The 13,032-nt window shown below is 39.8% G+C and overlaps 1 protein-coding gene across 5 annotated transcripts in view; it reads right to left on the bottom strand.

Moving 5' to 3' along the window:
- The window catches only part of syt2a (synaptotagmin IIa), a 107,478-nt gene that overhangs the window by 63,488 nt on the left and 30,958 nt on the right, over positions 1-13,032 (bottom strand). For 3 of the 5 annotated variants that reach the window (XM_079587458.1, XM_079587459.1, XM_079587456.1), the window contains exon 1: positions 789-1,012. The exons of the other annotated variants lie outside the window; for them this stretch is intronic. The gene's annotated coding sequence lies outside the window, so the exon portion shown is untranslated. Of the gene's footprint in view, positions 1-788; positions 1,013-13,032 lie in introns of those variants that run through there. 5 annotated transcript variants of the gene reach the window in all.

Below are 13,032 nucleotides of genomic sequence, written 5' to 3' on the forward strand. Positions count from 1 at the left end.
GCATGTATTCTGTTTCCAGCCTCGCTTAGCTGTACCGCAGAGCTCTTTTAATGCACACCATTGTCTGTGGTCTCTCCCTGTGATCCGCTCTTACGGCAGCTGTACCAACGAGGCGCAGCATATTGTCTTGCCGCTGTTCGGTGGTGGAGAGGAGGGTGTCGTTCCCATTGCCCCTCCGGGGAAACGCGGCAGCTGTCAGCGGGACTGACCTTTGGAAACTCTCCAGGAAAGAGACCAGCTCCCATTGACGGACGGAGTAAACACCCACCAGCCGACAGCTCTCGGCTGACTTTGCCCTTGCGCACTGTTCCGCGACCAGCTTCCCGTGAGGGGTCTGTGACTCCAGCCTTTGTGAGGTGTGACAGAAAGCTGACCCGAGATCAGTGTGCAACACAAGTTCAACTAAACTAACCGATAAAAGCTGATGGAGACGCGCCGACTGGGACAAACACTCCAAGCTCGGGACCATTGCAGCCCTTCCAATCAAACATCTTAAAGCGTCACTAGGGATCACTTTAGACACCACTTTTCTCCAGACTCAACCTATTAAAGATGCTTTAGAAGAGTTACCCAAGACTAACATATGTATGAATCACACTGCAGTACTCGAGTATTCAGCGAGGCCACTCTCGAACGGGCTTCCCTCTCCGCTGCACGATTATGTCATAACCATCTAGTGCCCTGGACAATCTTTCCAGAATCCAGCACAGCGCAGCCCACCTTCCCGTATCCGGATTATCCCATTTTGCAGCATCTCTGAGAATAAAACACATTGATAAACCACACACCTGACTGCAGTGATCTCCTCGGTCCTAATCCTCAATGAGCGTCTGGGCCATACACCAGGGAGGCACTTAAGGGTTAACGTTTCAGCGGCGCGTGGATGTCTCCTGCTCGTGCTCTTCCATCAGCCCGAGAAACTGCAGTCATTCCCCCTCTCCACTCGTTACTGCAGCACTACACACACACACACTCCAGTGAACACACACATACACCCCTCCCCTCCTTCTGTGTGCTTTCTCTGCCACTTTCTCTCTCCCACAGAGAAATCCCCCCCCCCCCCTCCTCTCAAATACACACACCCTTTCCCTCTCTCTCTCTCTCTCCGTTTTCCTTCCCCCACCCTTCCCATTCCATCCTCTTCCTAAGCTGCCTGATTGGAGATGCTGCTCACACAGCTCTGCATACATCCCGCTTCGTTTTTTCTCATGTCTCCGTCTCTTGCCCTGTGGGGTAATCAGCTCGGGTCAATATGAAACACTGCCATGCCGTCCTCATCAGACTCTGTGACCTCAAAACACCCTGTTGTTTTTCACCGAAATGTAGTCTGTGAGACTGTAAAATACAAAACTGAACGGCTCTCTGGACAGAGGAGGGAAGATGGAGCGATTGAATGAATTTATAAAGAGGGGTGCTGCAGAGGTTTTGATGCTCACAATATGTTGCAGCAGAGAGAATGAAAGACAGAGGAAAACTATAAAGATAGGGCGTGAGAATAGCCATGGACTGGTATGTGGGGATAATGTATAGTCAGCTGTCATTATTGCTAAATAAACTCACTGTACATTATTCCACTTATTATATGACAACTTGCCTAGTAAATAAATATATGGAGATGCAGAGTGACGTGAGAGACATGACACTAGCACACAAGCCTGGGACAATGGTCAGCTTTAGTGTCATTACACAAACATATCTTAGTAGAGGATGTCACAATTGACCAACCAGAACCAAGAATTTCAGGGAGCTGTGTATTAAAAATAACTAAATAATCAGTGTGTCAGTTTTTTTATTTTTAAAAATTGTATTTAATAATAATAAAACATTCCCTGATCATTTTTACTTGCATGTGACTTCACCATTAAAGGGTTAGTTCACCCAAAAATGAAAATAATGTCATTAATGACTCACCCTCATGTCGTTCCAAGCCCGTAAGACCTCCGTTCATCTTCGGAACACAGTTTAAGATATTTTAGATTTAGTCCAAGAGCTTTCTGTCCCTCCATTGAAAATGTATGCATGGCATACTGTCCATGTCCAGAAAGGTAATAAAGACATCATCAAAGTGGTCCATGTGACATCAGTTGGTTAGTTAGAAATTTTTGAAGCATCGAAAATACATTTTTATCCAAAAATAACAAAAACTACGACTTTATTCAGCATTGTATTCTCTTCCGGGTCTGTTGTCAATCTGCGTTCACGACTCCGCAGTGACGCAAGACGCTGCTGACGTGTTATCTCGTCCGTGTAGTATTCGGGTTCAAATAAATATGGATGGGCAAAAAAATGCAAGTCTTCCTCTGTGTCGAAATCCTTAGACATGTTTGCGAAGATTGTTTTGTTTACATTGTGCGTCTCCCTCAGACTGTAAACGAAGCTCAGGCGCACCAGATAACACGTCAGCAGCGTCTTACGTCAGCAGCGTCACTGCGGAGTCGTGAACGCAGATTGACAACAGACCCGGAAGAGAATACAATGCTGAATAAAGTCGTAGTTTGTTATTTTTGGACAAAAATGTATTTTCGATGCTTCAAAATTTTTTAACTAACTCACTGATGTCACATGGACAACTTTGATGATGTCTTTATTACCTTTCTGGACATGGACAGTATACTGTTCATACATTTTCAATGGAGGGAAAGAAAGCTAAAATATAATCTAAAATATCTTAAACTGTGTTCCGAAGATGAACGGAGGTCTTACGGGCTTGGAACGACATGAGGGTGAGTCATTAATGACATTATTTTCATTTTTGGGTGAACTAACCCTTTAACTAATATTAGAGGAACATGACAATGTGTCGTTAATTATATTTTTGGTCTTTTTTGTCAAGCAGATATACAGGTGGAGCTGGGGAAGGAGGAGGGCAAATGCTCTGCTAAGGCAAATGCTTACAAAGTATTTGAAGGTTAATCAGCGAGCTCATTGGCTACTGATACAGCCGGAACCATATATGTAGTGACAATGACCTTCTTGTTGTAGGATTATTTGACGCGCGAGATCCAAACAAGATGCTTCCAGTCCAGTACTGCATTTACCCTCTTTATTTATCACTGTTCCGATGCCAAAACACATTGTAATCCAAGTTGCATGTCCACATTCGATCCTGACACGGTCAAAAATAATCCTACAACACCTCTAAGTGACAAGAATGTCATTGTCGCTACATTTTGTCAAAAATGGTTTGCTTCACTCAATTGTTACATCTGACTTCACTTGCTCTCTGGCTACCTATATACCTATTAAACCCACACTCCACCCAGTGTCCAACAGTGGAACAAATTATAGATAGAGCATAATGTCTCTTACAATATATATATACAATATTCTGCCAGGAGATTATTCAATAAGTTTGTGAACATTTCCTTTAACCCTAAAACACACCACAATGCAATGCTTAATTCAAACATGGATACATACAACCTTTGTAGAAAATGTAAATATGTAACATTGTGTATTCTTCCGTATACCCTTATATGTATAGGAGTGCATACATTTATATGATGTACAACAAATAAGATGTACACACAATTTCTGGAACACTTATTTTATGCTATATTTATTAAAGATTCACTAAACAACATTGCACTGACAATTCATTAGCAAGGCTATAGGTATTTTAGTATTGACACGGTAAAATGAGCACTTCTATTCAGCCACAGGATGTCTAATGTGATAAGTGATGTCCATACTCATGAAGCCATGCTTGTTATGAAACCATATGTGGGCTCAGAGAGAAAACAATTTAAATGGCAAAACGTGATTAACATATAGCCATAGTTTGCTGTAAAAACCTGTCTTATAGGTGGCTTATGATGCATTATGATTGTTTGTCATTTGGTCAAATATTAAGTGTAGCAGCTGTACTACCAGATGGTGGAGATGTGGTTGAGCTGCTAGAAAATTTGATCAAGCTGATTAGAATAGTCTAGAACCACCAAGCTACCGCGTTTCATAACCGCATGTCTACCTTAAGCTGGTATATGACCTGTTTTTTTTAATCTGAGCCCATGACGAATATAGTCTACCAGGTAAACCAGTTCCACACTTGATGGTTAACATAACACAGTCTCACCCCAAAACGTCACATACTGACGGGTCTTGACCATACGTCAACATACGACGAAAAGGGTACCCCTATAATGTCCATGTGTGACGATTCGGGTATGGTTGGGTTTAGGTATGCGTTAGGGTACCGCTAGGAGGCGCTGCTGGTGCGCTTATGTCTGCATCTCATATTGACGTTATAGGGGAACCCTTTTCGTCGTATGTTGACGTATGGTCAAGACCCGTCAGTATATGACGTTTTGGGGTGAGACCGGGTTGGTTAACACATGATCCATCTCAGGCCAGCTACAACCTAGTCGCCATGGTCCAAAAAACGGCAAAGATTTTAAACTGAATGTTTGCTTGATTTTACTACAACCAATTGACCCTTCGCAGGGAGCTTGATTGACAGGTGATCTGACCAATCATACTTCGCCAAGCGCCATTTTGTCTGACAAAGCAGTCAGGAGAGTTAGTAGATTAACATGGGAGGATTTGAACTTGAGAAGCGGAGTGTACTGACGCCTTTCCGCGGTTAAAACAACATTCCTTCTCATGTTCATTCATGTTTATTTGATGCTATAAATGAACTAGAAGGAAGAGAATATCGGTTCATGAGCAGCTTTAACTGAGGCTCTACAGCGATCTGTCAGACACATTAAAAAGCCAAAAAACGGTATTTATTGTTTACATTTCTTTTAAAAAATGACCAAATTTGAAAGGTGAGACTTTGTTTAACATGTTTAATATCAAAAGTAACCGAAAAGTAACCTGGTCTGTCAGCGTGTTGTCAGTCTCCTCTCTGCTCCGCGATGTATTTTTCACTGCGTGAGAACATGGTGTGGCGTGAGAGTGGTGTAGCTTGTCGGACATAGCGACAGTAACTAAGGGGGCGGGTCTTTGCGAACGTTCATTTACTGAAATAATTTTTTAAATAATGCAACATACTCTCCAAAGTCGCTAAAAATATCTGAAAACACAAAATGTGCTTTATCCATTTTGGATAGAATTTGGACTGGAATTGAAACTAGCCAAAATGACTACTTGGGTTAATCGCACACAGGAACAATTTTCAGGAAATACCAAATATCGATATATAAAGACCAAACATTGACTGTAAAAACACAAAATAATGGGTTTCAACTCTGTGACCTAACAGTCACATCTAAAATGTCACAAAAGCCATTTCACCATTTGAAGAGCTCTGACAATTCTTAATGATACAGACATTCAACCTATAATTTAACGTATGCATCATATACAGTACCATTTTGCTGCATCAAACTGTTTCGTCAACCTCAAATCAATGCAAAAGCATTTTTTCCTGCAGCTAATGGAAGCACTGAAGTGCTCAAAACCCCCTCATTATTTGTGACTGAAAATAAAACGATAGCCGTGAGGTAAATGTAATGAGAGAAAGACGTACAGTAGACAATTCCAGGGTTTAACTAGTGTTCCCCAGCATTCATCGCTGATGCAAGTGTTAATGCACACCAGAGTAAAACAGCACGGGGTGGCGTATTCATGGTTTGCCGGTAGTCTGTGTGTTGGTCCGCTGTGATTTCAGTCTCGGCCACCCTGGAGATCGACAGCTGGAGACTCGCAAGGCTTTTATTACGTGTCACAAAAAATTACCCATCTCCCTTAAGTGTGTCTGCCTCCTTCAGAGCTGATGAAAATGAAATCAATAACGCCTCAATCACTCTAAGCAGGAGAGAAAGGTATGGCCTTTTCCAGTCCTCCATAGTTCACAGTGAGAGCCGGATCGTTTGGTCCTTACACATTGTCAATATGTGCCACAAACACAAGCACAAGATTATTTACATTTACGGGGAGACTTGGATTCTTTTAGAAGCAGAATCTTCGAATGGTTTCAAAAATTCACAGTTCTATTTCATGAAGCAAATACACTTACAAGTGCTCACAAGTGACTTAACACGGCCTGTGGTAACTGCTACACTCGAGCGTCTCAACATCGACAGACTACATCAGAAAATACAGATGTACGTTAGCATTTCTTGAGCACTAAACAAGACATTTCGAATGGTGCAAAACAGCCTTTGTAGAAGAGACAGTATAGTGACCCGCCACCAGATGTAAGTGATCGGAGTAAGATGCTTTCAGGAACTAGCCTTTCAGTGACCACAGATTATTGACTGATTCTGGATCTATTACACACACTGGTGACCTCAGCTTGGACCCCAAGTGAATTTTGTCCTGAAGCGTAGCGGAGACCGGATGGAGCTCGGCATTCACTCGTTCTGTTTCCTCACAAGGACAATAACCCGGCCTCTGCAGAAACAGTGTGAAAACCTGTTATCTTTAAGACTATTCTTCATTGATGTCAGGATCTAGATCTGGGTTTCCGAAACGGGGGTTTGTGAGTTGATGAAAAGCTACAATTAAATAGAATGTCAAAATAAAATAAATAAATGTGGCTGCACGATTAATCGAAATGAAATGTGATATAGCTTGGTGCAGTTATCAAATCAGATGCATTTCTGTGGATAGAAATGTACAGCATTTCACCAGTATTCTGCCAAAATAAAAGCTCAAGGATTTGACAATGATTGTATCAAAATAAATCTATATATACACTGCTGCTGTTTGGATTTAAATAGGCAAATACTTAGGAGTGAGTTTCTAGCATGTTTTATGTTTGGCAACAGTTCTTCTAACCCTAATTGATGGAGTGTCATTTCTTGAACAACCATGTAGGAAGACACACCATGGCCATATTCCAGGATGACAATGTCAAGATTCACCAGGCTTAAATTGAGAAAGACTTGTTGGGAAGGGAATATGAAGAATCATTTTCACACATGACTTGGCACCTCTGAGTCCAGACCTTAAATTCACTGAAAGTCTTTGGGATGTGCTGGACTCTTGCATTGTCAAGATCTTGACGTAAAATGTATGCACTTCTTGATGCAATTTTTTTTTGTGATGTTACTTCCACCAAGAGGTGCATCCATTTTTGGCTACTTGAATCCAAACAGCATTTTTTTTTTCTTTTTAGTCGGGCAGTGTGCATGTGATGTGATTATATAACATTACAGAACCATGACCATGTATTAAATTCACACAAGATTGCCCAATGTGCAACAGCACCATACGTCGGAGCACTTGCCCACATGGCTATGGCTCAGCCAAAATATTGAAATATTAATTTAAAATCTCTGGGGTTTTTAAAGAAAATATTTGACACCTAAGTGGTTCGGCTGACAAAACAGTTTGGGACTTACTGATTTAGATCAATGCCAAAATTCACGAACAAACGTCTTGCGACAGCTGAATTTTCAACCTCACCCCATCTCTGCTTCCTGGGAGCTTGCGCTAAATGATTCACAATGAATCCTCTCCATATTTAATCAGATACAGTCATTTGAATACTTGAAATTTAAATGAAGCAACATTTCCAAAAAGGAGAATTTTCTGCTATAGACGTTTTTGTTCATACCAGGAGGCAATTAAACACATTTCATGAGAGTAGTTACAGATCTCTAATCTAATAAATTTTAATAGCAGCAGTGCATTTGCAGTTAAAAGCGGCCATAGCCAGAGGCATTTGTGACTCATAACCTACTAAAACTACTGTGGAGAATCAAAAATGATTACATAAGCGTAATGTTGTGTCAGTAGTAAGAATCTAAACCCCACCGGTAGTAACCTAAAAACAATACTCCCTCATTTAGCTTTGTAAAACGCTTTCGTAAGTGTTTCCCCATGCAGTCCCACGTGTGAGTGTCTGGCCTCTTCAGTGGGGTGTAGTGTTCCAGCTCTGGAGCTGGTGTGAGTGTGGAGGGAACACCTCCAGATAGAGCATCCTGCAAACAGCTTGCAGTGGGAGCGGGGCGGCTCTGGCACGGGCAGGACGTTCTTGGCCGCTATAAACCAGGTCCTCTCACTGGGCTTGTTTTTGTTTATCATAAACAGACTGAGATATTACGCTAACGAACACTTTAAAGGTGACGAGTGTCATTTACTGTAAAATAAACACTGTAGCGCTATCAGAACATCCCTCTGACTGTCTGAGCATCCCAACACTGACTCAACAAACCAACATCTACTGATTCTTTTTAAAGATATGATAATACTTGATCATTTTATTCAGCAAAGATGCATCATATTGATCATAAGTGGCAGTAAAGACATTTATGATGATACGGAAATGCTGCTTTTTTTAACTTTCTATTAAAAAAATCCTATTGAAGAAACTATTGTCAATATTGATAATAATAGTTTTACTTTACTTTTAATAATTGTCTTTTACGTGGAGAAGATATCTTAGATCTGTTAGAAACTAGCTACCATGCTTCAAAGCCAGCAACCGCCGTAAACTGGATTAAGATCAACCATAGAGAAGGCCAATTTTAAATAGCCATATTTTGACATATGCCTTGTGATTGTCACACTGTGGTTTCCTCATGCACAGACTGAAGACTCGGATTATAAATACAAACTCAAACTTTAATAATAGTACTCTGGAACAAGCTGACAGGCAGGGACTACACAAATAAACACAACAGAGATCGGACAAAGACTGAACGAAAGGGTGCATCTTAAATGGCAAACAGAAACAAGATAATTAAATCATACACAGCTGGGACAAATTAAATCATAATGATAGTAACCATAGAAACCAAGATGGGAAAAGAACAAAGAAAAACAGGAACCAATCAAAACACAAACTGAAAGTCCAAGCATGCAGACACATGGCAATGATATGTTCCTAATCTGTATATATGTTTATCCTGACAAAACCTGTCTCTATACTTTTTAAATATATATATTTTTACATTTAATTCTTAATTTTATTACTGTTTCTTGTTGTTGCATTTGTATGTGTGAACTGGAAGCTTCAGTACAAAGAAAAATTAATTTTGTGTGCAAGCACTTGGCAGTAAAGCTCTTTCTGATTAATTCTGATATTCCCTGCCTACCTTTCACATTAACATTTACTTGAAAGTACAGCAAAGTGCATCAGAAGTCTCTTGAACTTAGCAACTTGAGTTGGTATCCACAGGACCTCAGAAAGACCTCAAATAACCAGCACTAGCAATATTGACTAGGAGAAACTGACGTCAATAACCCAATGGCTGAGCACGAGCCTCTGAGTGAGTGTGGAGTAATCAATAGCTTTTTTGACGGGGACTGAGACAGCTCTCTTTTAGTTAAAGGGCCTATAATAATCTGGTTGAGCATTGCACGTTTACGTCATTTGAAACGCACTAGGCACAATGACATCCCACCTCAGAGATCCATAGTTGATATGGCATTTAAAACATCATAATTCATACTTCTTTATCAGTGACCTCACATGCAGTGTTTACACCTAGGCCTATATCAGTTCAAAATCAGTCTTGTAAGTCAATGTAAATGTGATTGTTTAGTTTTTCTCGTCTTGATCGACCATCTTAACCACACACACACACGCACACACACGCACGCACAATCTTATGTCTTTCATCAGCCCCTCTCATGGAGTTTTAAGGCAACTATCAATTAGGGAAATGACTCAGATCAATTGTTGGGAGTGGGGTTTCCAAAGAACAAGTTTCGTAACACATAAAAGATATCCCATAAATCACAGTCCTCCCCTGCAGCTCTTGAGTTATCACACTCCAGCACACCCATCATGGCGCCGTCTGGCTGAACAAATCTACTTCATAAAACTGCATTGTTTCATCATTGTTGTATTGAGTATGGTCGGCTTAAATGGGTGCAAGAACCCTGGAAATGGGTCGGCTTGAATGGGTGCAAGAAGTGTCGAGCAGAACGCAGTTCTCATCCTTTTTCATTTGAAGGACCACTGCTGTCCATCACAATTTTCAAAGACCCCCCTCTATATCTTGGGTATTTCTGCTGCAACTAGGACAAAGCTGCTTGTTTTCAAACTTTGACTTCAAACAGAAACTTAGAATATTGATATATATTATTTTATACTATTTTATATATTATACTATTTATATAGTAATTCATTATTTTGTGATTCACGTTTCAAGAACAATATGCTCATCAATAAAAAAGCTTTTAAAATCTCAATGTCATTCTTTTTAGATTTTAAATAAAAAAAATGTCTTAATGATTGAAATATGTTATTAATATATATTTGAACAATTAATAATTGCTTTATTGGAATACTTTTAAGTCACATACAGCCCCCTTAAAAGTTCATTGAGGCCCAGTAACCAACGCTATCTCATGACCAATTCGGACGAGTGAGTAAAAGGTGGCTAATTCGTGCTAATTCGTACGACCTAAGAATGACCTAACCCTGACCCCGCCCCTAAACCTACCCATCACTGTGGTTTAGACAAATCGTACGAATTCGTACGACCTCACTCACGGGTAGGACGAGTAGGTTTAGGGGCTGGGTCAGGGGTAGGTCATTCATATGAATTCATATGAGTGTGGTCGTATGAATTCGTAGAATTTGCCACCTCGTAAAATTTGCATGAATTGTCATGAGATCGGGTTGGAATAACATAGTTTTTTCTTTAATAAACAACATCTATTAATGGAAGATTCAATAGCTCCAAATATTCCAGCTAAACTTAGGGAAAAAACTGAAATATAAGACCTTGAATCAGTAAAGGTCTCCTCAGAACAATATTATGTATTATACAAGATTGGACAGAGTGGCATATTGTAAAACATTCTCAGCTGTCACTTTATGAAAATGTTGGCAAGGAAGAACAATGCTAAATGCAAGAATAAAATGCAATTAAGCATATTTTTTTGCATAGTTTGTGAAGCAAAATATAAATAGACTTATCAATTTTGAAAAAGGAGAGGAAAACGCGTCTATCCTTTGATGTAGATGCCAAATGATGTTTGTCTAATTGAACTATACCGATTTTGGCACAAACTCACATATCTTGGTAGCAAGGTTATTATAGTTTTTAGTTCACCTCAAAATGAAAATGCCTAATAATTTACTTATTATTAAATAATTTAAATGTTTAATAACATACCCCAATGCCATCGAAGATATCCATGTCTTTCTTTCCTCAGTGGAAGAGAAATTAAGTTTTCTGGATTTTTCATCGAAAAATTGACTTCAATGGCAACCAACGTTTTTAAGTCCAAATCAATGCAGTTTCAAAGATCTTTGAAGTGTTTCAACGGGCTGTGCAAGATCGCAGCTGAGGAAGAGGGTCTTATCCAGCTAAACGATAGGTCATTTAAAAAAAATAAAAAAAATAATTATATACTTTTAACTACAATTGTTCGGATTGAGCTTATCTGCAACGCGCCGGGAACTACGTCATCACGTTGAAAGGTCACGCTTGATGTCGCCGGTGCCGGCCGAAGTACCGCCCCACTGTTTACAAAACGACCGTGCGAAGACTAAGACAAACTCCCTTCAACTTCAAAATCGTCTGCCATCATTGTTTTACCTTTTTTTGTTAAAGGGAGCTTTCCGTTTTCTGCTCAGTCTGTATCCGGTCTCATGTGTGGTATCTTGTTTACGATTAAGTTTTACATAAGATTGTTATTTTACCTGGAATTAAGGTACAGCTGTATTTGCATAAGGTCTAGACATGATTTAAATACTTATTCTGCCATTTCGGCTTCTTAAGGCGGGTTCACACAGAAAGCGGGTTTGCTTTGAAAGTGCAAGGTCTCAAGATGCGTCTTTTAATAGTTGAACTTATTAAAAAAATTATTATAACTTGAGTGCTGCGTTTTAGAACGCCGCGTCATGCACGAGACGCTGCAAAAGACGCGACCGCAACAGTCATACGTGTCCGTCTAGCGCATGTTTACATTGAAAAATAAAGTAGCACAGTCCAATGGAAAAACTTGATTTTCCAACGCTATCTCACGACCAATACGTACAAATTCGTACGAGGTGGCAATTCGTAAGATTTCTCTTAACCCCAGGTATGGGTAGGTTTAAGGGCGGGGTCAGGGGTAGCTCATCGGTACGAATTCATACGAATTGGGCAACTCATAAAATATGTACGATTTAGCAAAAAACGTACAAATTCGTACGAGTGAGGTCGTATGAATTCATACGATTGAGCCACCTCCTAAAATACGTACCAATTGCCGTGAGATCGGGTTGGATTTCCGATACAGAATGAGAGCTTATTAATTAAGTTTTTCAGTAACTGTTGTTTCATTTTGTTTTATGTTGAAATTTCTATTTTATTTCAGTTTTCGAAAATGTTTTTTTTGTTTTTCCAATTCATTCTTAGTTTCAGTTTTCGTTTACGGAAATAACCTTGCTTGGTAGAAGTTTAATTTTGAAGACATTTTTGTGTAGTTTTGTACACAAACTATTTTTGAACTGCATGTGCTGGGTCTCCAATGAAGGAAAACCTATATATAAAATAAAAAACTATATGTAAAAGCAGAATTTGGTTTAGTAACAGCCACATTGCTGTATGAGTAATAGACACATAGCAGCATCTCTAAGAGAATAGGAAAAGGCATTTAGGGGTTGCTGAACTGCAGCTACTCTGCTCAATGTCTCTGGGATAGTCCCAATCCCCATAATAACCATGACTACTATCTCCAGATGCGGGAAAAGTCAGAGATAAACTGGTTTAATCTCTCTCTCCGCAAGATTTCCTTCTCTCTGCCTCTCTCTACACACACACATACACATATTTTCTTCGCCTCTTAACAGCATTTTTAAGACTCCTGCTATTTCTTGAAATTAGTACTAATGTGAGAGCACATTAAAAGATTTGTTCGCCCATGACTAGCTCGTCCCCTGAGAAACTAGACAAATCTTCCATTTGAATACTTCATTTCTACTTTCGATACGTTTCTAAACAATTGTGGCCCGCCACATAAATATGAAGAAATTTTCGCAGCTAAATCCATAACCGAATTACACCTACACTGTCTTGTTAGCTCTTCCTGTAGGGTACACAGACAGGCAGGAGGTACCAGGAAGCATCATTTGGCATTGGCCTTCTACGTGAAATTCGAAAGAAGACTATTGCAAATAAAAACACATAGACCTAA

This window comes from Phoxinus phoxinus (assembly GCF_949152265.1).
Source record: "Phoxinus phoxinus genome assembly, chromosome: 18".
In the NCBI taxonomy this organism is placed as follows: Eukaryota; Metazoa; Chordata; class Actinopteri; order Cypriniformes; family Leuciscidae; genus Phoxinus; species Phoxinus phoxinus.